The sequence below is a fragment of the Cyprinodon tularosa genome, unplaced genomic scaffold (genome assembly GCF_016077235.1).
Source record: "Cyprinodon tularosa strain WSP-4 unplaced genomic scaffold, ASM1607723v1 ctg1471, whole genome shotgun sequence".
Taxonomy (NCBI): domain Eukaryota; kingdom Metazoa; phylum Chordata; class Actinopteri; order Cyprinodontiformes; family Cyprinodontidae; genus Cyprinodon; species Cyprinodon tularosa.
Window position 1 is genome coordinate 105,458 of NW_024038300.1, and position 23,388 is coordinate 128,845.

The 23,388-nt window shown below is 38.4% G+C and overlaps 1 protein-coding gene and 1 pseudogene across 2 annotated transcripts in view; one reads left to right on the top strand and one right to left on the bottom strand.

Annotated features, from left to right (window-relative positions):
* The window catches only part of LOC119779422, a 180,391-nt gene that overhangs the window by 101,787 nt on the left and 55,216 nt on the right, over positions 1–23,388 (bottom strand). The gene's annotated exons all lie outside the window — the stretch shown is intronic.
* LOC119779421 lies at positions 60–13,143 on the top strand (annotated as a pseudogene).

Genomic DNA, 23,388 nt, shown 5'->3' on the forward strand with positions numbered 1-23,388 from the left:
GAAACAACACAGGAGACTGGGCGCGCTCCCGATGTAAACAAGCCCCTCCCCCTGCTCCTCCGCGGGGACGCGCCCGACCTTAACCGATCACTTTTTGGCAAAACACTGACACTCTAGACACAACACTAGCTAGCAGCATTAGCTCTCCTTCTTCATGGAGCCATCGGCTGATGATAACCCGCGTTATTATCAGTCAGAATGTCTTCAGTCCAGCTCCAGGGAGAGTTTATCACCGAGCAGTTAACTCCTGCTGAGGAAACATTCACAGGGTTTAAAGAAAGATTGAAAAAGTCAAATGAAGAGACTGATGATCGGAACCGACTGCTGGATTTCACCAGGATCCCACAGATCATCTTACACCGGATCGGTAAGAAACATCTAAGAGACACGATTCCCCTCATGATGCTGATTTTAGCTTCATGTTGGGAATCTGGTGAGAGGAGATCAAGCTGCTAAGCTAAATGTAGCTTCAGTTAAGGCTAAATATCTGCATCATGTTTGCTGTTGATTCTGATGCTTAGATTCCAACATGGAGGCTGTTATGATCCCCGATCAGATCTGACTGTCTTTCTCTCATCTCACTGGGAAACATCAACATGTTTCTGGCTTCTGCTGGGAGAGATTTACTGGTGGGAGAGGTTTACTGGTGGGAGAGGTTTACTGGTGTTGGCAGCTGGACACCGCTGATCTCTGATAGACAAGAGAGTTTGTTGATGTCTAAAATACTTTAAATTAGTGATGTTTACCTAATCTCCCTCTGGGATTATTAAAGTATTTCTGATTCTGATGTTATGAGAGGAGCAGAGGCGTGTGTCTAGTAATGGAGGGGGCGTTTCCCCGATGCATGTCTGGAGGCTTGATTCATTTAGGGGAGGGGCCAACATTGATGACGCCCAAGGCCACGCTACCGTGATACCACGTGACCGCTTCTGGCAGTGGTTCAGAAAGCCCAAAAACTTTGACAGAGATTTAAACAGCCTCAGTGTTCAGTCAAGATGTGGTTTGTAGGAGTTGCTGTCACCTGGATAGATTCTTAGAATATATTTGTTGGAAAAACAACCAATCTAGTGGGTTAAAATAATTTTGATGAGAATAAACATGTAATGATCAAATTCTACCTTTAGTTTTAGGTAGTATTTTCCTCCATTGAACAGGTTGCCACAAAAGTGGCATCATCTGTAAGATACAGACTCTCACTCCAAAGGTTGATGGTTCTAAACCCACATTTGACATTTGAAAGTTGCAATTATACTTAATTATTTTGGCTAATGTGACTAATTTGCATTGGGTTTGCCTTAGTAAAAATATAGATTGGGTAAAAACGCTGCCAAATTAGGTCGGTTTAGCCAAAAGATTTGTTGAAAACAACTTACAACCCAATTAAAACCAAAAAATATGGGGGAAAAAAACAATTATGTTTGAATAAAAATGGCTAAACCCATTCATTTTGCTCATCATTGCTCATCATTGCTTTCACACGTTCACTGTCTGCTTTAGTTTTACTAAAATGACAGAAAAACAGTGCACCTTAAATGATTGTTCTAAGAAATTTTACGCTTACAAAAGATTTTATTATACACACCAACCATTAACAATTTCAAAGGAACTTAAATGGGAAAAAAAGAAAAACAATTGCAAAAAAAAAAATCACAATTTTATTACAAACAGTAGTTCTGCTTCCTACCAGTAGGTGGTGACATGTTCACATGGAACCTAAAGAGCTGTGGGGATCATTAAGGCAATTTGGCCAAACGTTTCAATGCCTCATGAGGCTTCATCTCAACATCACTACATTAAATGTAGTGAATCTATTTGCAAAATGTTGTCACAAATTGAAGTGAACTGATTTTAGGTCTGAGTTCGAATTTATGGGCTGCATCTTCCAAGGACGCGGTCTACCTGGACCTGGTCCTTCAAAGTGTGAAAATAAGGAGACGGGAAGTTTTGGCTGTTGGTTCAAACAGGCCTAGGCTTTCACCACTGTAGGCTCGGTTGCTTAGCAACTGTGATAGTTGACACACAAAACAGGAAAACAGTTTCTTTTTCATTAAAAAACTTATTGTAAAGTGAAGAAAGACTACACTCAGAAGAATCCAGGGTGGAATAAAGGTGCCAAGGTGCCAACCACCGGGAACAGGAACAAATAAAAGCAAATGTAATGATTTAAACCTTAGTCAGTTCAATAACATGCTGCTGAAATATCCATTACTGTAAAAATGTGCATAGCTGTATATTGGTTATTTATTCTCCAGGTGCAGAGTTTTATCTTGTTAAAATACTTTACAGTACAGGCGTAACTTTTTGAAGGACTTTGTGGACATGTCCCCACCAACTTTGGCATTGAAGGGGACAGTCCCTACCAATAATTCCCGCTTTTTTCCCCCTTTCTGCTGATTAACATTAACTGGGGTTGGGTGCAGCGTTTCTACTCCGTGTTTTTTCCTCTCTCTCCCGCTGCTCTCCAGTCCCTCCTCTCAGTGTAACATCATCAGATCTGTCTCTTTGGGGTCTCTATTCACTGCGTAGTGAGTCGCTACGTGGAGGAGGAGCAGCACTCAGAGAATTTTAACTGGCAGCTACTTCGATGTAAAAGTTAGGAGACTGGTTGTTAAAAAAATCAGAGGTGTTACCAAAAAATCCAGTTGTTAGACGTACAGAGCTTTTTCTGTGAAATACGGCAACAGAGTGTACATTTATATAGGTTAAAAAAGCCGGGCTTCTCAGAGGACCGTTACTCAGAGATACAGATTAAAATGAACACAGATTAGTTGTTTTCTTATTGAACAGATAATCAGGCTGCAGAGCTTCTAGAGATCCTGAAAATGATTTTCTCAGGTATCATTATATTGGTAGACAGGTTCATCAATCTGTTTTTAAGCAGAGCAGAGACACAATTAGGAACAGCTGCAGATTTAAAGGTGAAACACATTTACTGAGATATGCAACATGCAATAAAATAAATCTCCAAGTTCACAAGAAAAAAATACACTATGCTATAATAAAATTCAACATATCTTTTATCTTTTGTAGCTCAATGAGACTCAGAAATAGCTGCATCAGCCAACCCAGAGACAGCCAGACTCACAGGACACAGACTGAAAATTTAAATGTAAGAAACCTACAAGAATTAAAGCACAAATAATATAAATCAGTGTATAAACAAATTTTGAAATATAAGGTTCAATATATAGACTTTGGCTGTCTATGACATATGGAACAAATTTCTAAATTAGATTTTGCTGCTTGTAAAGGAGGATAATCACTGATGCAGCTTAAAGGGAAGCCATGCATGGATGGATGGATGGAAGTGAAGTTGCATCCATACTAGGGATGAATGATATATTGATGTTGGCATCGATATCGGCTGTTATCTATACATTAATATTTTTGAGCTTTTTATAAATAATGCACTAATGGCAGGCATCTGTCTCTAACTATGAATATCAGTGCATTATAGTTCTCTTGTATTCTCAACAATAGGAGAGCATTCAATACATTTTTGGAAAATATAAACCCTATTGAAAGCGTTCGGGTTGAGTAGCTGTAGGTCCATCAGCCCCCACCCTTAGTTACAAAGTTACACCCTTGTTTTACAGTACACTATTTTATTGTTTATCTTTTAACTCGTCACTATTATGTTATCCTTATACATTTCACTAAGGTCCACATTTGTGTGACCATTTTTCTATAATTTTTGCTGTTGTAAACAACAGAATTTCCCCATTGTGGGACAATAAGGAGATATTCTATTCTATTCAAAGGGTAGAAAGATATACCGTAATTTTCGGACTATTAGCCGCACCTGAATATAAGCCGCAAGCGCTAAATTGCATGATTTGTACATATGCAAGCCGCACCGGATTATAAGCCACAGGTTTTTTATCTTTAATGTCCGTCTTTCTCTCTGTCGTTCTGTCTCGTACCACTCGCAGTAGAAGTCTGCTTCCAAAGGACCTCCGCATTCCCGTGCGCGTCAACATGGTGGATGGTAAAATCCATAGATTTAGGTATTACCCTAGTGGCCGATAGCTGTAAAATTCCACAGATAAGCCGCATTGTTATATAAGCCACAAGGTCAGAAAATGGGGAAAAAGTCGCGGCTTATGGTCCGAAAATTACGGTAAGTAAATTTAAACAATGTGTGTATAAAAATATACCTACAAATATTTTTTTTTGTCCAGCAAAGATTGAGCCCTGAACAAGGTCATTGTAGCGGCTAAAATTCTATATTTTAGGCTACTGGTGGTGGTTGTTGAAAAGCATTGGTTTTTACGTGCACTTAATTACGATTCAGCATGCCGATCTTCTGTTTGACATAAAATAAAGTCATTTATTTTCAGTACAATGTCCATTGTCTTACTGTTTCCCTTAAAGGAATAGTACACCCAAAACATGATTACAATGAAACCGCGGCAGACCAAACCAGATGAAAGTGCGCATTCAGTGTCTGCTCTGCCGATAATGCAAGCATAGAAGAAGAAATGTGCTGTTTACCTGTGCAAAGAAAGAAACAACGAAAGAAAAATGTCTGAAGACTTCAGTGTTGAGAAAGAGCATGAGTTCTTTGCCGAGCTGAATGCGCACTTTCATCTGGTTTGGTCTGCCGCGGTTTCCGTAGCGTCGTGAACTCGCAGGCGCGCGCTTTTAGGAAATCCTACACACTACTGTTTATGCTCTAAAAACATTCTAAATGACTTAGTTTTGAGTAAATTCTGGATGCTACCCACTCAGGACACTTGGAATACATTGGACGAGCAGTATGGAGGAATATTGACACGTTTTTTGTGGACTTTTGTGGACCTTTCTGTCTCGGGCACCATAGACCTCCATTATTTGAATGTCAGCAGACAGCAAGAAGCCTCCCAGATCTCCAGATGCATTTGAGATATCAAAAAAGTACTCCAGAGTGTTGTTCAGCATGGGGGTCAGTAGAAAATGAAGGCTAATCATGTTTTGGGTGTACTATTCCTTTAAGATCCACATAAATTCAACAGACATCCAAACCAAGCACAATAGAAAACTGTTGCCTCAGCCTATTAAAAACACCTGAACAGAATTGATGGTTGACTTAAAATAACCCATCCCCCCATCAGACACTCAGAACTCAAAATTAAAATACGCCCCCTGGTGGCGACAAACACCAAAGGATAAATGGCTTCTTCAGTCATCTCCTCATGGCTGGGGTGCGTGTGAAATGGAGATCCTTCAGTAAAATTGACAGGCCGTAGTAGCCACGTTTGCTCAGCCATGTCTTTGTCCAAATATGTCGTAGCCTTTTCTTTTTAGGGCTTTCAGCACACAATTGCAAAAATTGCCAAGGCAGCGCGTTTCACTCTAGTGAGCTTCATATTCCTCTTCTACTCATTTGGCTTCCGGATAGAAAATTCCAAGTAGCGCCATCTCACTGCAAAGCTGAGTTTGAAGTGGTTTTTAGTGTCAGCAGGTAGATCGCATCAGAACGTCTTGTTGAACGTGCATCATGAGTTGGGAGCTTTTTTAATCGGATTTAAAAAAATTGCACAGGTTATGCCCGGCTTAAGAGGGAAAATGTCTAAAGGGTTCAATGGGTTCAAGGAGACAGAAGCAAAAATAGAAACAGAAGCAGAGATACAAAACGCAACTCCAAAAGGTGGCCCCGTCCAGGAAACACACAGCCAGGTAGACGAGCTCCGAGCCAGCTCCCATGTCAGAGGACGATAAAGAGCACAGACAGTCCCAGTCAGAGAAACAGGACTACACTGAAAAACAGGCCAAGCTCCAAAATCTTTAGACAAAGATGTTGATGGCAGGAGCACAGCTGATGTTTCTCTCCATGATTGTGTCATAGCCAAACAGGAACAGGCCAGATGAAGCTACTATGAGAAAAAGAATATGCAATATTGTTGCAATTAAATACCCTTGTGATCTCAACTTCTTAAGGTCTTACCCACCAGAAAATACTTTGCAATCATTTGTAGTTCTTGAAGTCTACATGCAGTTCTTTCCTGGTTGGGGAAAAGGTTCCTGAACAATTCCGCAAACATCCGTTTTCCAGCTGCTGCCACCTGTTGATCCATCCACCAGTTAATCTATCACATCAGTTCACCAAATGGCTAAAGGTCTATTCCACCTCTTTTGTCACAACCTTAAAGGGAAACACCTTTTTTTTTTTACATTGGGCCCTTAATTTTACGTTATTACATCATGTTGTACTCACCCGTATTAGTTTTGTGTCATTTGCAGCTGTTCCGAAAATATTCAGTGTTGTGATATCCAAGTAACGTCTTCCTATAGGCAACGAGTTGAGGGCACAAACTAAACTGTTCATAATTTATCATTTATGGTACGCCAGCATTCATAACATGTAGACGAATCACTGTCCCCCAGACATCCGCGGTTATACTTTTTATATTTATATATTTTTTAAACAAAGCGGTGCGTGTATGACATCATCCGCGCTTGCTGGCTACCATTCATTCATCCTGTCCGTTGAACTGATGCTAGTTTTACACAAATGCTTGGAAGATGTCTAGTGCTACTACCACAGATGATCTCGTTCTCAAAATGAAATTGAACGATTCAGATTAGCTAGCCGAATGAATAGAAGGGGTAGAGCGTAGCCGCCTGTGGCCTGGGCTGCCTGTTACGACTCCAGTCCGGCATGCGTGTGTATATATATATATATATATATATATATATATATATATATATATATATATATATATTAGGGCTGCAACAACGAATCGATAAAATCGATAAAAATCGACTTTTAAAAGCGTTGGCAACGAATTTCATCATCGATTAGTTGTGTCGCGCGATTAATGCGTCATCCGCTGCCGCCATTATCACTGCCACTTGACTGAAGGGGAAGAAAAAAAAAGATACGGCAGAGCGAGTCAGCGCCGCAGGTGCGCAGTGTTTCCAACTCAGCGACTTAGTCGCTATATTTAGCGACTTTTCAGACCCCTCCAGCGACTATTTTTTTTAAAAAAGTGACTAGCGACAAATCTGGCGACTTTTTACGGTGTCATTGGCGGCTTTTGGAGACTCTTACGTGAAAGCATGTATCGTTCCTACTCTTGTCCTCCAGCGGCAGCTGCTGCCGTGGGGCGCCTCCCCTCTCCCAACCCCGTTCTCCCGCAGGAATCTCTCTCAGCGCTGCAATCAGAGCCGCAGGATGTACTTGGAGAAGCATCCCGCTGCAGCCTGTTTCAGCGTCCAGACTGCAAATGAAGCGCGCATGTGCCGGGATTGACGGTGCAAATTGATCACAATAATTAAAATAGCCTTTATAAATAAATTATCTTGCAAATTATGAGGGCAAGGCTTTTGAAGTTTAAATCTTCTGGCAAAGATAAAGTAAAGAAGATCCTGCAATTTATGGAAGTAAAGTATAAAATCCAGCAAGATCAGTAATATGTCAATTAATTATATGCCACATTCCCATGTAAATATCTGTCTTTGGAGGATGTGTTTTTTAGCACCCCTAGTTCTCTCATTTTTATTCCAAATACAATTTATAATTTGAATCACAGGGCTATTTTTATCTCTATGGTTCAGTATTTTCTCAAGTAGCAACTTTAACTGCTATACTTTCCTGTCTTAAAAGGCAGAACTCTTCTAGTAAAAAAAAACAAACTCATTTGTTGAAATGGGGGGGCCTATTGTTTGAACCCCTTAGGGGCTTTAGAAAACAAAAATGCCTTTTTTTGCGCTTTATTAAACAAAGTACACTATATTTTGTGGATGTACAGCTACATTTTTCATGTAAGTTTGCGTAGTTTTAACACAAACATTTATTTTTCATATTGCACCAGTACAGTTAATGAGCAACATGTACTTGTGTGCTTGTTTGTTCTGTCTAAAATTTTTATTTTGGAAAAAAATATTAATATTATAAAATATAATATATATATATATATACACTATATTGCCAAAAGTATTTGCTCACCTGCCTTGACTCACATATGAGCTTAAGTGACATCCCGTTCCTAATCCATAGGGTTCAATATGACGTCGGTCCACCCTTTGCAGCTAGAACAGCTTCAACTCTTCTGGGAAGGCTGTCCACAAGGTTTAGGAGTGTGTTTATGGGAATTTTTGACCATTCTTCCAGAAGCGCATTTGTGAGGTCGCACACTGATGTTGGACGAGAAGGCCTGGCTCTCAGTCTCCGCTCTAATTCATCCCAAAGGTGTTCTATCGGGTTGAGGTCAGGACTCTGTGCAGGCCAGTCAAGTTCATCCACACCAAACTCTGTCATCCATGTCTTTATGGACCTTGCTTTGTGCACTGGTGCACAGTCATGTTGGAAGAGGAAGGGGCCAGCTCCAAACTGTTCCCACAAAGCTGGGAGCATGGAATTGTCCAAAATGTCTTGGTATGCTGAAGCATTCAGAGTTCCTTTCACTGGAACTAAGGGGCCAAGCCCAGCTCCTGAAAAACAACCCCACACCATAATCCCCCCTCCACCAAACTTTACACTTGGCACAATGCAGTCAGACAAGTACCGTTCTCCTGGCAACCGCCAAACCCAGACCCGTCCATCAGATTGCCAGATGGAGAAGCGCGATTCGTCACTCCAGAGAACGCGTCTCCACTGCTCTAGAGTCCAGTGGCGGCGTGCTTTACACCACCGCATCCGACGCTTTGCATTGCACTTGGTGATGTATGGCTTGGATGCAGCTGCTCGACCATGGAAACCCATTCCATGAAGCTCTCTGCGCACTGTTCTTGAGCTAATCTGAAGGCCACATGAAGTTTGGAGGTCTGTAGTGATTGACTCTGCAGAAAGTTGGCGACCTCTTCGCACTATGCGCGTCAGCATCCGCTGACCCCGCTCCGTCAGTTTACGTGGCCTACCACTTCGTGGCTGAGTTGCTGTCGTTCCCAAACACTTCCATTTTCTTATAATACAGCTGACAGTTGACTGTGGAATATTTAGGAGCGAGGAAATTTCACGACTGGATTTGTTGCACAGGTGGCATCCTATCACAGTTCCACGCTGGAATTCACTGAGCTCCTGAGAGCGACCCATTCTTTCACAAATGTTTGTAAAAACAGTCTGCATGCCTAGGTGCTTGAATTTATACACCTGTGGCCATGGAAGTGATTGGAACACCTGATTCCAATAATTTGGATGGGTGAGCAAATACTTTTGGCAATATAGTGTATATATATATATATTAAATAAAATAAAAATATTTTTTGTCCGATTCATCGATTAATCGATAAAATAATCGGCCGATTCATCGATTTTTAAAATAATCGTTAGTTGCAGCCCTAATATATATATATATATATATATATATATTAGGGATGGAACGGTTTCTGAAGACTGTCTCGGTTCTGTTCGCGTGTGTTGCGTTCGGTTCATGTGCTGCTCCTTTTTCTCATAGGCGAAGCGTTTACACTCCAGAGCAGAAGGTGGCGGTACTGCGACCAAAGCCAACCACCAGTAGTAAACAAGAAGAAGAAGAAGCGAAGCAGCGTAGCCGGGTGTAGCAGAAAAAAATCAGTTGTTGTGGAGAATTGTGTGGGTATGGCGAGTGGGAAAGAACAGGAGTTGGAAGACGCGCCAGCAGCACTTTATAGGTCTGTGCAACAGTGTGCAAGCATTGTGCAACACGTTTTGTTTATGCTAACAGCAACACGACCAACATGTCATGCTAACCCCGAAATCCCACATACTCCATCAGCGCCCCGCTCCGCTGCGCTCCAGACCGCCTGCACAAAGCAAAGCCTACAGCCTCCACTGTGGCTCCCGTCCGCTCTGAGTTCCTTGGAGATCGTAGAGGGCATGCGCCAGATGATTAAATTCAAACCAGCAAAACATGCGGAAATGATCCATGGTTTCCGCGGATCATTAAAAATAATTACAATTCATAAATTTTTTAGGATTTTTTTTTGTATTTCATTAATTTCTTAAATGTTTTATTTTCATTCATTTTTATAATTTTTATTAATTTTTTTATTTTTCGTTGTAACAATCAACATATATTCCGAACCAAACCGAAAACCGTGACCACGAAACCGTGAACCGGACCGAACTGTGGATTTTGTGAACCGTTCCACCCCTAATAAATAAATAAATAAATATATATATATATATATATATATATATATATATATATATATATATATATATATATATATATATATATAATGTCTATGTGTATATGTATAATCAGGACCTCTTCAAGTAATAAACCATCCCTGTTGAACAATAAAAGCTAAAAATAATTGTAATTAGGGTTGTCAAAAGTATCGATACTCAAAAAAGTATCGATACTGAAAAGTTGTATCTGGATACAATTTTCATTTTCAAAAGTATCGATACAGTGCTACCACCAGTGGCACCTAAACAGTCATTCATCTAAAGTGCAGAATAGAGGAAAATGCACTTTCAGAACTCTGTGTGATTGAATAATTTTGTGCACGGAATAATTTAATTCACGGAAATGATAGGTCATTTTTGAACAGCAGTAATAAAGACATTCTTGAGAAAAACCAGGTTTTATTGTATTATATTTGTTCTGCATCATATCAAACACAAATGCAGAACATTTCAGACCTCTAGCTATAACAGTTCCAGAGCTGTGGGGCTTTGAACTTTTGGTGTCAGCTTGGAGCTGCATGCAATTGCTCCACCTGCTGGTAAAGATTTTACCAGTGGAATTTTATGCATTCTGAGTTATTACCCCCACTTAAGGTTATTTTACCTCTTAAAAGGCCCGGTGGACCTTTTAAGAGGTGAAATAATTCCTGGCGATCTGTAACACAGCACCATCACAATGCGCAGAACTGCTTTAGTTTATGAAGTTTTAGAGCCTTAGAGGCATCAGAGAAAGATCTAAATAGATCTTAAGTATCAACAAAGATCAGAAAACACAGAGTCATGAAACATGTTTAGATGGGATTTTGTCATAGTTTATTTCTTAGCTCTTTTTAACAAGGAGTAAGCAGTAGAGAACACACAAACACATATTATGGGTAGAACTCCTCACCCGTATGTGATTAGCTTAGTCTGACATTTTTTAAACTAAAGGGAAAAGTAACTTTAAACTAAATAATTTTAAAACGTGAAAGATTTCAATCTGAAAAAAAGAGATGAACTGAAAACAAATTTTGTAACCTAAATGAGATTTGTATCTAAAAAATCCATCTATCCCAATATCTTCTCTTACTTTTTCTTCAGCATCACAACGGGGCTGTGTGAGTTAAAGTTGGGGTACATCCTGGACAAGTCATCTGGAAAAAAAAAATATATATATATATGAAAAGTGGTTGAAACATTTCTTTTGTGACCGAGAATTTGCAAATCATCTGTTCAGGCATATTCCGAAGCTTCGATGATAAGAGTGGTGTTCCATTCCTTGCCAGAAGACAGTGGAGCATCAACTGCTCTTTTACAACGGTTAATGGAACGTCAGAGTTGCAGTGGTAGATGTATTTCCAGTCTCGCTATATGTTGTTGAATCCAACGTAAGGAAGATTAAAGTAATATGGCCTTTTTTAACCAACAGTCTTTCTTCTGTGTTTTTCTTTCCAGACCACCTACAAGATTATGTTTGCAATGAGGAGGTTTTCTCTGACCATCAGCTCTGTGATCAGGCGAGGAATTTTAATTTGGACAAAGAGGAACCAGAATCTCCGCAGATAAAAGAGGAGCAGCAAGAGCCAGAACATCCCTGCATGAAAATAAAAACTATGGTGCCCCCCATAAGTGAGCATAGACAGCAGCTTGTTCTGAAGCAAGAGACTGAAGATACAGGGGAGAAACCTTTCCCCTGTTTGACATGTGGAGAAAGCTTTCTGAAAGATCATCTAAGGGGTCACATGAGAACTCACACAGGTCGGCAGATTTACGAGTGTCTTACCTGTGGAAAAAGCTTTCCTCAGAAAGGTGCTCTTGATACACACATCAAAATGCACACAGGTGAGAAGCCTTTCTCCTGTACAATGTGTGGCAGAAGTTTTAACATTAAAAGTAAGTTGACTGACCACATCAGAACACACACAGGTGAGAAGCCGTTTTCCTGTACGATTTGTGGAAAAAGTTTTTCTACAAAAAGTAACATGAATGCACACATGAGAGCTCACAGAGGTGAGAAGTCGTTTTCCTGTACGATTTGTGGCAAAAGTTTTACTGCTAAAAATAGATTGAACTTTCACATCAGAAATCACACAGGTAAGAAGCCTTTCGAATGTGTTTTCTGCGGGAAAGCTTCACCTTTAAATCTGGCCTGGATGATCACATTAGAACACACACAGGCGAGAAGCCGTTTTCCTGTTTGATTTGTGGCAAAGGTTTTATTAAAAAATGTCGTTTGACTTATCACATCAGAACTCACACAGGGGAGAAACCTTTCGAATGTGTTTCTTGTGGAGAAAGCTTCATAGATAAATGCACTCTTAATAGACACAGTATAATTCACACTGGTGAGAATCCTTTTACATGCCTGTCCTGTGGAAAAAGCTACACATTCAAATCTGCTCTTAAAAGACACATTAGAACTCACACAGGTGAGAAACCTTTTGAATGTGTTTCTTGTGGAAAAAGCTTCACCTCTAAATCTGATCTTGATCAACACTTCAAAATTCATACAGGCGAGAAGCCGTTTTCCTGTATGATTTGTGGCAAAGGTTTTATTAAGAAACTTGGTTTGACACATCACATTAGAACTCACACAGGTGAGAAGCCTTTCAAATGTGTTTCTTGTGAAAAACGCTTCACATATAAATGTGCTCTTAATAGACACATGGTCATTCACACTGGTGAGAAACCTTTTACATGCCTGTCCTGTGGAAGAAATTTCACCTTCAAATCTGCTCTTAATAGACACACAATGATTCACACAGGTAAGAAACCGTTCTCCTGTGTGATTTGTGGCAACGGTTTTACCTCAAAAAATAGTTTGATTAGTCACATGACTAATCATGCGAGAAAAATCTTTCATCCTTGACATGTAGAAATATCTTAGACAAAGATTTATTGCTTCACATAACAAGTCACAGCAGTGACTTCATATGTAGCAATAGATGCCAAAGGACTTGTGATATTTTGCAATTAGGGCTATCAAACGATTAAAATTTTTTATCTAATTAATCACAAGGTTTCTTGAAATAATTTTGATTAATCACTAGCCTAAATATTATTGAAAAATACACATTTTCTGTGGCAACTTAGCCATTGCTTTTTTTTTTTAGCAAATACAGGATGGGTGAATGGTATGTTTTTCGTTTAAAACAAACAGCTTGACTTTTAACCAATTACATGAGGTCATTTTACCTACTATTTATTCATCTTTTAGCCAGTTGTTAAGGCAAACTAACTGGTTTACATTTTCTGAATGTAAAGCGGACCGTTACTTAATGCCCTGCATTCGGTGGGGGTGGTTCTCGCCGCATGGGTGTCGTAACAGCTGAAGTTGAAGCCCCAACAAAGGAATGCTTGGCATTAAGATGATATTTAAGGCTCGAGGTCCTTCGGTGAAACGAAAATTCCTTCTTGCAGTGTGAGCAAACCACAACATGTTTATTTATTGTCCTGTCTTTGTTTTTTTTTTATTCACGAACTGTCCATCTAGCCAGTCAACGGGTTCTTCTAATTCCTCCATCTCGCTCATGTCGGACAATTGAAATGTGGTTTAAAAAATATCGCGTTAATTCCAGAAATTAATCATCTTGCGTTAACGTGTTAATTTTGACAGCCCTAGTTACAATGTGATCAAATGTCCATCTAGAAACTCCTTCACCTCTTTCTATGGAAAACTCACAGGTTAAATGCCTTTTTCTAGCTACATTTGGAGAAAACCATTAACAGCTGTAATCTAATGTTTACATAGAAACCAGAATGGAAAAGATGTAATATTTTAAACCTGCTAAATAGTTGAACTATAAGACACCAAAGAATTTAGTTTATAGGCTGGAGACTGTATTTCTGTTTAACTGAAGTCCTTAAATAATTAAACATGCTTGTTTGAAGAGTTTAACAAGGTTAATGTTATTTCTCTTATTTGGTTTAAAGTTAAGATATTTACTGATCAGTCTGAACCTGCTTTAACTTGATAAAAAGCATTTTGGGTTAATAATGTATTAAAGAAGTCTGACACTCATTTAAAAATGTAATTTGTCTGCTTTTTAAAGATTGTTTTAAAGTATACATTTTCTTAGATCAATTTCTAATAGTTTGATGATGTTTTATTAACCTGCTATGAATAAGGTAAACTTCTGTCTATATTTTAGAGATGTTCTTTTTGTTTGTTTGTTTTTTAATACATTAAAGATTAAGATATTTTCCATTTTTGTAATCACTTCTAGACTAATGAACCAAGCAGAAATAAAAACTTAATGGATCATAAATTATGTGCTTTTCTATATGGTTTCATTTAAGTTAAGGATGATCTTTTTCCATGTTTTCGCTGATATTTCCAGACAATCTAAAAGAAAAAAAAAAGGGTAACTCATAATGATAAGAACTAAAAATTAAAATTCTCACCAAATTGATCTTTTACCATGAAAAGTATCATAATGGGAAAAAACAGTTGAATGTTTTTGCCAACTAGGATGTGATTCCAGGGCTCTATTTATTGGCATCATATTTTAGCTATCATAATCTTTTCCATGATTTTTCCATTTATTATAATCATTTAACATTGTCCACTGGCTTGATTGCAAGTGTGCATTTTGATATTTTTTTGTATTATTTTTATTTAGGTGTCATAGTTTTTAGCTTTCTTTACTTATAGGGTATTCACAGTTTTAGTTTCTTAGTTTTTTTATATTCATTAATTTTCCTTTTTTAATGTCGATTACGCAAGAATAATATCCTTTTATAATCGAAAGGATTCAATGTTGTCTGAAAATATAGAGTTTTCTTCTATTATATATTAATTTATCCTATTTACTCACTACAAAAGTTTTCACTCAGTCTGTTTCACCTTGAAGGCCACACCATTCTCTGCAGGCTGGTGTTTGTAGACCAGACATAGTTTCTTCCCATAATAAACCAGATTATTTCTCAAGGTTTATTCATAACATGTTACTGTTTAACCAAAGTGTCTGTAATTTGTTTTGACTCTGACTACTTTTCCATTGTTGTAAGTGAGGGGGAACAAACGCTGCCCAGATCAGAACAGGGCAGAATGCTGTGCCATTAGGGCTGAATAATGAACTGTTCTCTCTTTGCAAAGATATGAATAAATGTGCCGACTGAGTGAAATCCATCCATCTCTGTTTATTTAACTAGGGTGAATAGTTGCATACCTTTTCCCCACTACAATTACACAAGTTTAATCAATTGTTTCAGCAATGGAGTAAGGAGCTTAGTAAAACATATGACATGCCTTACAGTGTAATAAAGCAATTTCATGCAAAAATAAATTTTTTTCGGGTCAGTTAATAAGCATTACTCACTTTTTGGCAAGTAATATAGTCATATTGTGTGTATTATTTTGATGTTGGAGAGGGTAAGATCTGTAATGGCAGCAAGGCCTCAGAAACTAGTATGCCTTAGAGTGGAATAAAGAAATTCTAGGCAAAACTTGCCTTTTACAGGTCAATAAATAAGCAATTCTAACTTTTTGTTATTAGAATTTTTTATATAAGTATTTTTTGTCAATTATTTTAAGGCTGGAGGGGTGAGATCAGCAAGATGTCTTTGAGTGATTTTAGGAAGGATTTACATTATACTATTCATCATCGGCGTCGCCAGACCCCATTTACTGGGGCACATGCCCCAGTATAAATCTAATGAATATTTGCAACAGTAATACATTTTTTAATGCATCAATTAAAACAATTCCAAAGGGAGGAGACGTATATTTCTACTCCAAATTGAGGACGTAATAGCGCCCCCCACGTCAGTGCATGTCACTGCATGAACTGCAGGTAAACTAACACGCTGCTCTTAACTGAGTTGGATGGGACACTGTGCGGCCGCGACGCATTTTTAGTTCTGGTGACGTTTCTTACCTGTCAATTTTATTATTTTCCCAGTAAAACCACATGATTTATAGGCTACTATCTGAAAATTACTGCATTGGTTTGTAGATTGACATCAGGAAATCCCTCACACGAAGCAGAGACAGGGAAGCAGTAAAACAAGATGAGAGAGAGGGAGGTAAGGTCCCGTGATGAATTAGTGATTTAAGCTAACCAGTTACATTAAGAACGTTATAAGCACGTAATGAATTAGTGATTTAAGCTAACCAGTTACATTAAGAACGTTATAAGCACGTAATGAATTAATGATTTAAGCTAACCAGTTACATTAGGAACGTTATAAGCAATATGATTGATATTTACATAAATATATGTTACAGGTGGTATGGTGGGCGTGGTCCAAGCAGTATAAAAGCGGAAGCTGCAAACTTTCTTAAAAGGTGTCAGTTTCCATGGGATGCCAGGACGTATCTGGGTTCCACACGTAGATTTGTCAAGAATGTGGGTGAGTGTTTTTAGAGTGTGGGTTATATTGAACTTTTATTATGACGAATGTAAATTTTAATCATTCTTTTTCTTGTTAGGAGGCCCTGCGTGTTTTTTAGACCAGGCTGTGTATAGAGGCAGATGAGGGTGGTGTACGCGATACAGGTATTTTTAGAGATTTTAAGGTAGTTATTAAAATAATATTTGGATTGCATTATTTTTGTAATTTGGTGTTTTCTGTTTGTTTACAGAGATGTTTTTTGTTGCTCCTGCTGTCCTTAGGTTTATGTTTTGTTTCTTTTAGTTAGTCCGACCCTGTTTGATGTTTTTGGTCCCGTTGTTTACTTGTGAGGGCGGACTAACTGTTTTGTTTTTTTTATCTTTTTTTCATTGATCTGTTTGTTTTCTCCTTGTTCACTCTCCCACGAGGCTGTGAGCTGGTAGACAATGTTATATTGCATCTGATCGTCTGCAGTGCTGAGTGGTGATCGTGTGCAGTGTTTTTTTTCACCTGATTGCTGTGAAGCTTTATAAGTGTGCGACTTTCCTGGTTCTGATTATGCGGGTTTGTCCGCCATCCACTAATGTCAGAGTTTAAATATTATATTGTCTACCCTAGGCTATCAGTTTCGTAGAAGGAGAGGTAAAGGATTTTCTGTCTATTTGTTTAATAAAGAACGTATATTTTTTAGGACTGAGTTTGTTTCATCCTTGCGCGGGTGGTTACATATAAATTTACGTTTTTTAATGTTTGCTGTAGAGAATGAGAATGAAGGTGCTGGAGTAGGAAAGGGAGGAGGGGGCGAGACTGACAGGCAAGAGACAGGTGAAGGACAGGAGACACAGGACCATGAAGGTGATGAGGGAGCAACCATAGATATCCATAATAAAGGCTAGATGTCTTACGGCGGAGTCTCAAACGTCATCACCGGCGGCCATCTTGCCTCAGGCAGGCTTTCTGGTGTGCTCTGTGGTACCTAATGTAAGGTGAGTGATCAGCACGAACACAAATACTCTTATCTCATTGAATTCTTGACGGATTTACAAACAGTTTGGTTTCTTACAAACATTATGAACGTGGCTATTATTCTTGATGCTTGAACATGTCGAAATTGCAGATTTTCTTGTCGAAAAATTACTTAATCGTGCAGCATAGTTGTGCATCACGGCTACTTGCGCAAGTTATCAAGGCTGAGACTATTGGTCAATTATATAGGCTTTACTGAAACCAATTACGATTGTATGACAATTAATCTTTGGTGTAAATTACAATCTTTGTGGATGTGGTTGTAGTTATTAGTTGGCTTAACAATAATCTGAGTGTTGTATTTTCATTATTAGCCTAACGTTAGCTGGCTAATAACAAGAAGCTGCGAAGTGAGACCTAACGTTAGTAAGTTAGCAGCTAACGTTACAGTTTAGCTAGCTGCTAACGTTAACCAGCAACGTTACATCAGTGGAAGAGGCAGAATTGCACAGGATTTCCAATCGATTTGGTTTGTCAAAACATCTTACATTATGTTACAGGAATTTGCTGGGTTTATTAAAAGGAAGATGCCAGACTTTTGCTATGACATAATAGTATTACAAGATTGTTGTTGACTCAAAGCTTTTATAAGTTTGTATTAGTTTCATTTGGACAATTTTTTATAAGTAGTTTAGTGTGGTTGTGTTATTTTCAAGTGCATACATACATACAATTACCCCAAACAAATTTCATTTAGGTGTGTATTTTTGTGCTTACCCTTAATGTTGAAAGAACAAAAAAGGGTTGGAAATGTGACAATAATTTATACATCTGGGAACATTTCTCACGTTTTTAAGGTTTCCCAAAAATGGAGAGATGAGGAGGCTGTGGGAACTTGCCCTAAGAAGGGACGGTTTTGTTGCAAATGACAGGCGTCTTCACTGCACTTCAGGAGTGAGGATTTTGATTGAACAGGGCAGACTGTCCCACTTAAAGATGGTGTTGTGCCAAACATTTTAAACTTTCCAGCTCATCTTCAAAGGGCATGTGTATCATTGAAATTTAATCACATATTGATATACTTGTTGTTGGTCACTTTTGTTTTTGTTTCTGCAGGTTATATAATGTGTAAGCAGGAGGAGAAGATCTGCCATCCCTGTTTGCTGACATTCCTGCGCTACTACATGACCACAGCTACCTTCCTGTCCGCTTTGATGGCCTTGTGGACAACGCTCTCTTGTACATTACACAGAAGCTCAATAAAACCTTCCTTTTCAAAGGGCATTAGCCAAGCTATGTTTTTTGGGTCATCTTTTAAATCTCAGTCTTCCATGTGTATACCATCACAGCAGTGTAGGTGGGGATTTCAACATGCTACATCTATATATATTTGTGAAGGGGACTATTGTACCAATTTTAATAGCAAATAAATGTCACTTTTATAATGGTTTAAAATAAGAACTTTTGTGTAATTACCCCTGATATATAATCCAAATAGTCTACATGAAACTTCAAAGTGTTACCTTTAATTTGAAACCTGGATTATGCTTCTACACCAAGAGGTTGCCACACAATAAGCCTTTTTTGTCAGTATGTCATATTTTATTATAACAATAATATTCATATTATAAAAGTATGTATGTAAATATATATAAATTACGACTGTGAAATAATTAATCACACCCAAATAAAGGTGTTTATTTATATATATATATATTTGTATATATTTATAGATATCTATATATAGATAGATATAGATGTCTATCTATAGATAGACATCTATATCTATATAGATCATGTTGCCATTCAGTACACTGAGTTTTAATAGCATATATTGTTTATTACTAAACTGCGTTTAGAATATGCAGATGTTTAGGAGGACAAACATGAGAAATGGAGCCTTTGATGGGGAGAAGAGGAGGAGAAAGGTAATTAAGACAATAATCTGCTGTTACCCTGGTCAGTAAAATATAACAGTTTTACTGCTGTTAATAGGGTTTGATTTGACAATCTAAAACAGAGAAAGACACAGTCTCCCTGTGTTGTTTCAAGTGTGTTTCTCTGTGTTTTAGATTGGATGAAGTATCTGCAGTAAGTTTGCTTAAATCCAATACTATTCTGTAACATAACTATGGTGTGTTGGATGTAACTTAATAAATGATTTAATATCAATTTTTTTTTCATATCTTGATTTGAACTTCCCATACTTAATACATTTCTTGATTAGAGAAAATAAGACACCTTAACTCACCAGAGAGATGATTATTATATGAATATTAAAATGCTTTTACTAAAATCAATCTAAGACATAATATTAAATACATCTTGCTGATCTCACCCTCTCGGATACTAAAATAATCCTAAATATCCACAAAAAGGTCAAAATGATTAACGCTCATTTTTTGATCTGTAAAATGTAAATTGTGCATGAAATTTGCTTTTTTTTTACTCTAAGGCCTATTGTCACATGTTATTAAACACACACTCATCACTTAAATTATCTACATAAATCCACAAAATATTGCTATCTTGCCAAAACGTGACTATTTCTTATTTTTTCACCTGTACAATATAATTTTTTGGCACAAAATTGCTTTATTTCACTCAAAGACATAATATGTAAAATTGCTTACTGAACTCATCCCTCCAACAATTAAATATATTAATGTCCAAAAATATTTTTTTGTTGCATAAAATGTATTATTTAATTTTCAATTATATGTTAATAGTTTGTTTTTTTTTTGCACAAAATTTCTTTACTTCTTTGAGAAGTTTTATCTGCTGTTATACAGAAGCTGTTTCTTTCCTGCAACGTCATTGCTTTGCATAGAGTAATTGATCAGTTAGGAGTTATTGCGACAAAAGTCGAGATAAAGTAGAGCATATCACTATCATTGTTTTGTGGATTGTTTTAGTTTTTGGCAGTGAGTTCAGTAAAATCTAAGCTTAACATTAAATGTAAGCAAATTTAGTGCAGATCAGTCATCCAAAGCTTACTTTTATTGCCAAAGCGCCAATGATCACAGTACGGTAACGTGACGGAATAGTTTTAAATCTAAGCAAAAGTTAGAATTTGTGGATGTTTAAGTGAGCAAACAAGCAAAATGAAGCCTTTGATGGGGAGAAAAGGAGGAGAGAGGTGAATTAGATAATCATTTGCTGTAACCTTGATCATACATACATAACTGTTTTACTGGTGTTAATAATGTTTGATAATAATAATGTTTGATTTCAAAATCTAAAACACAGAGAAAGACACTTGAAACAACACAGGCAGGCTCGGTGGACTCCTGCTGAAAACAAGCCCCTCCTCTCACGCGCCCAAACTTATAGCGGATCACTTTTTGGCACGACAGGGACTCAAAAGAGCAGACACTAGGATCCAGTCCTAAACCGGCCCCTAAATACTAACCCTGAGCCCTCTGTTTGAGCATGCCGGCATGAATGAAATGCAGAAGTAAGTAAATTTCTTCAATGTGAGATCAATTAAGTTCAATTAATATCACCCTGTGCCACAGAGCTACAGTACAGCCATGCACATGGGGCGTCACTGTGTTGCCATAGCAACAACTGTTTTCCTTTTCCATTGGAGAAAAGAAGCCATCCCATTCTCCTTTATACCCCCCAACCTTCAATCAAGGTGCTTTCCACAGCTGTGAGTGAAAATTTATTGGGAGTGGCACTTGATAGTTATGTATTAGAGGTTAGGGAGTGGTTTGGGATTCAGACTCAAATGCTAAAATTCTGCATCATTTTTGGTCTTTGCAGCCTTGGAGGCCAATACTTCTGATTCTTAGATTTCAACATGGTGGCTGTTCTGATCCCCGATTAGATCTTCATAACCTTTTTGTTGATGTTTTTCCCTGACCTCACTGTGATACACCATGATGTTGCTAGTTTCTGGTGTGAAAGATTTACATGTGGTAAGATTAACTGGTTTTGGCAGCTGGACACTGCCAATGTGTCATAGATAAGTGAGTTTGTTGTTGAAAATACTTTGAAATTGCAAAATTTTGCAAAATGTTGTCACAGATTTAATTTCACTGATATAATGTCACCTGAGAAAGAAATTGTTTGAATCACTAACGATTCCAGAGCGGCTACAGCAGCTGTTGGATCCTATGTAAGGAGCTTCACCACTACGTTAAATGGTTATTGGCCTGTACTTATATAGCGCCTTTTTTCAAGTCAGGTAACCTGACCAAAGCGCTTTACACTACATTCATTCACCCACACACTCACACACTGATGGTGGCAAGCTACATTGTAGCCACAGCTGCCCACGGGCTCACTGACAGAAGCGGGGCTGCCGTAGGTGAAGTGTCTTGCCCAAGGACACAACGACACTGAAACCCGGAGCCGGGGCTTGAACCGTCAATCCTTTGATTTCAGGGCAAACTCCTGTATCTGACGCCACTGTCACCCAACAGATGTTGGGCCCAATGTTAACATTGCAAGAAAATTACTGCCACTGCTAAGTTCTATTAATCTTTTAAACAGACTTGCAAATAGCATCTGCATTAAACCAGCATGTTTGAGGAACAAGAAATAAAACGCAATATCCATCCATCCATTTTTTGGCACGCTTAATCCCAAGTGGGGTCGCAAAGGGGGGGTTGGTGCCTATCTCCAGCTGTTTAAGGGAGAGAGGCGAGGTACACCCTGGACAGGTCGTCAGTCCATCGCAGATAAAACGCGATAATTTCACAATAAAGAAAACATATCGCACTACTTTCCAAGCTCTGTAAATCAATTGATATCAGTCAGCAAAGACCCTTGTCAGCAGTTCCCCAATGGTAAATCTCTGTAATCCACAGTAGTATCATAGTTGTAGCTCTCTCTCTATATATATACGCTTTATTTATGAGACAATAAAAACGTTTTAGCTGCATCGTGTGTACAAAGGAGGTGAAATGTGCAGGCCTGAACACACAGTTTGCGTACAAATTTTTAATCTCAGATCCGAGTTTTTTCCATGTCATACTATATGCATAAAGAGAGGCTCTGACTAGGCAGGGTGGGCAGATGTGCAGATTATTTTTTCACTTCTGTCTCTGTGCCACACAAACTAGAACAATTTCCCACATTTAACTTGGACCGATTATGAAAAGCACCATGTATCCATCCAGCTTCTCTCACTTAGTCCTTGTCAGGGTTGCGGTGGGGTCAGTCTATGGGCCAGAGGTGGGATACACCCTGAACAGGTCGCCAGTCTGTCGCAGGGCCACACAGAGACACACAACCAGTCTCACACACACACTCACACCAAAGGACAATGAACTTAACTTGAACTTAATTCTTATCTTTCTTCCCTTGAGAAATGTGCTAAATTATACATTTTGAATAGCTGGTACTGATAGTTAGAAGAATACAACTAATATTTTGTAAATATTTATACAGTGAGGAAAATAAGTATTTGAACACCCTGCTATTTAGCAAGTTTTCCCACTTAGAAGTCATGGAGGGATCTGAATTGTTATCGTAGGTGTATGTCGACTGTGAAAGACATAATCTAAAAAAAAACATAAAAAATCCAGACATCACATGACTTTTTAAAAAACTTTATTTGTATGATACAGCTGCAAAAAGGTATTTTAACACCTGAGAAAATCATTGTTAATATTTCGTACAGTAGCTTTTGTTTGCAATTACTGAGGTCAAATGTTTCCTGTTAGTTTTTCACTAGGTTTACACACACTGCAGGAGGCATTTTGGCCCACTCCTCCACATAGATCTTCTCTAGATCAGTCAGGTTTCTGGGCTGTCGCTGGGAAACATGGAGTTTAAGCTCCCTCCCAAGATTCTCTATTGGTTTGGGTCTGGAGAGTAGCTAGGTCACACCTGAGCTGTGTTTTTGTCATTACACTGTCACAAGTACAGCAACGAAATTAATTCTCTGCATTTAACCCATCCCCTTGGGGAGCAGTGGGTTGCCATTGTGCAGCTCCCGGTAAGCAGTGTGGGGTTAAGGGTCTTGCTAAGGCACCTTCACAATGTACAGAACTGCCTTT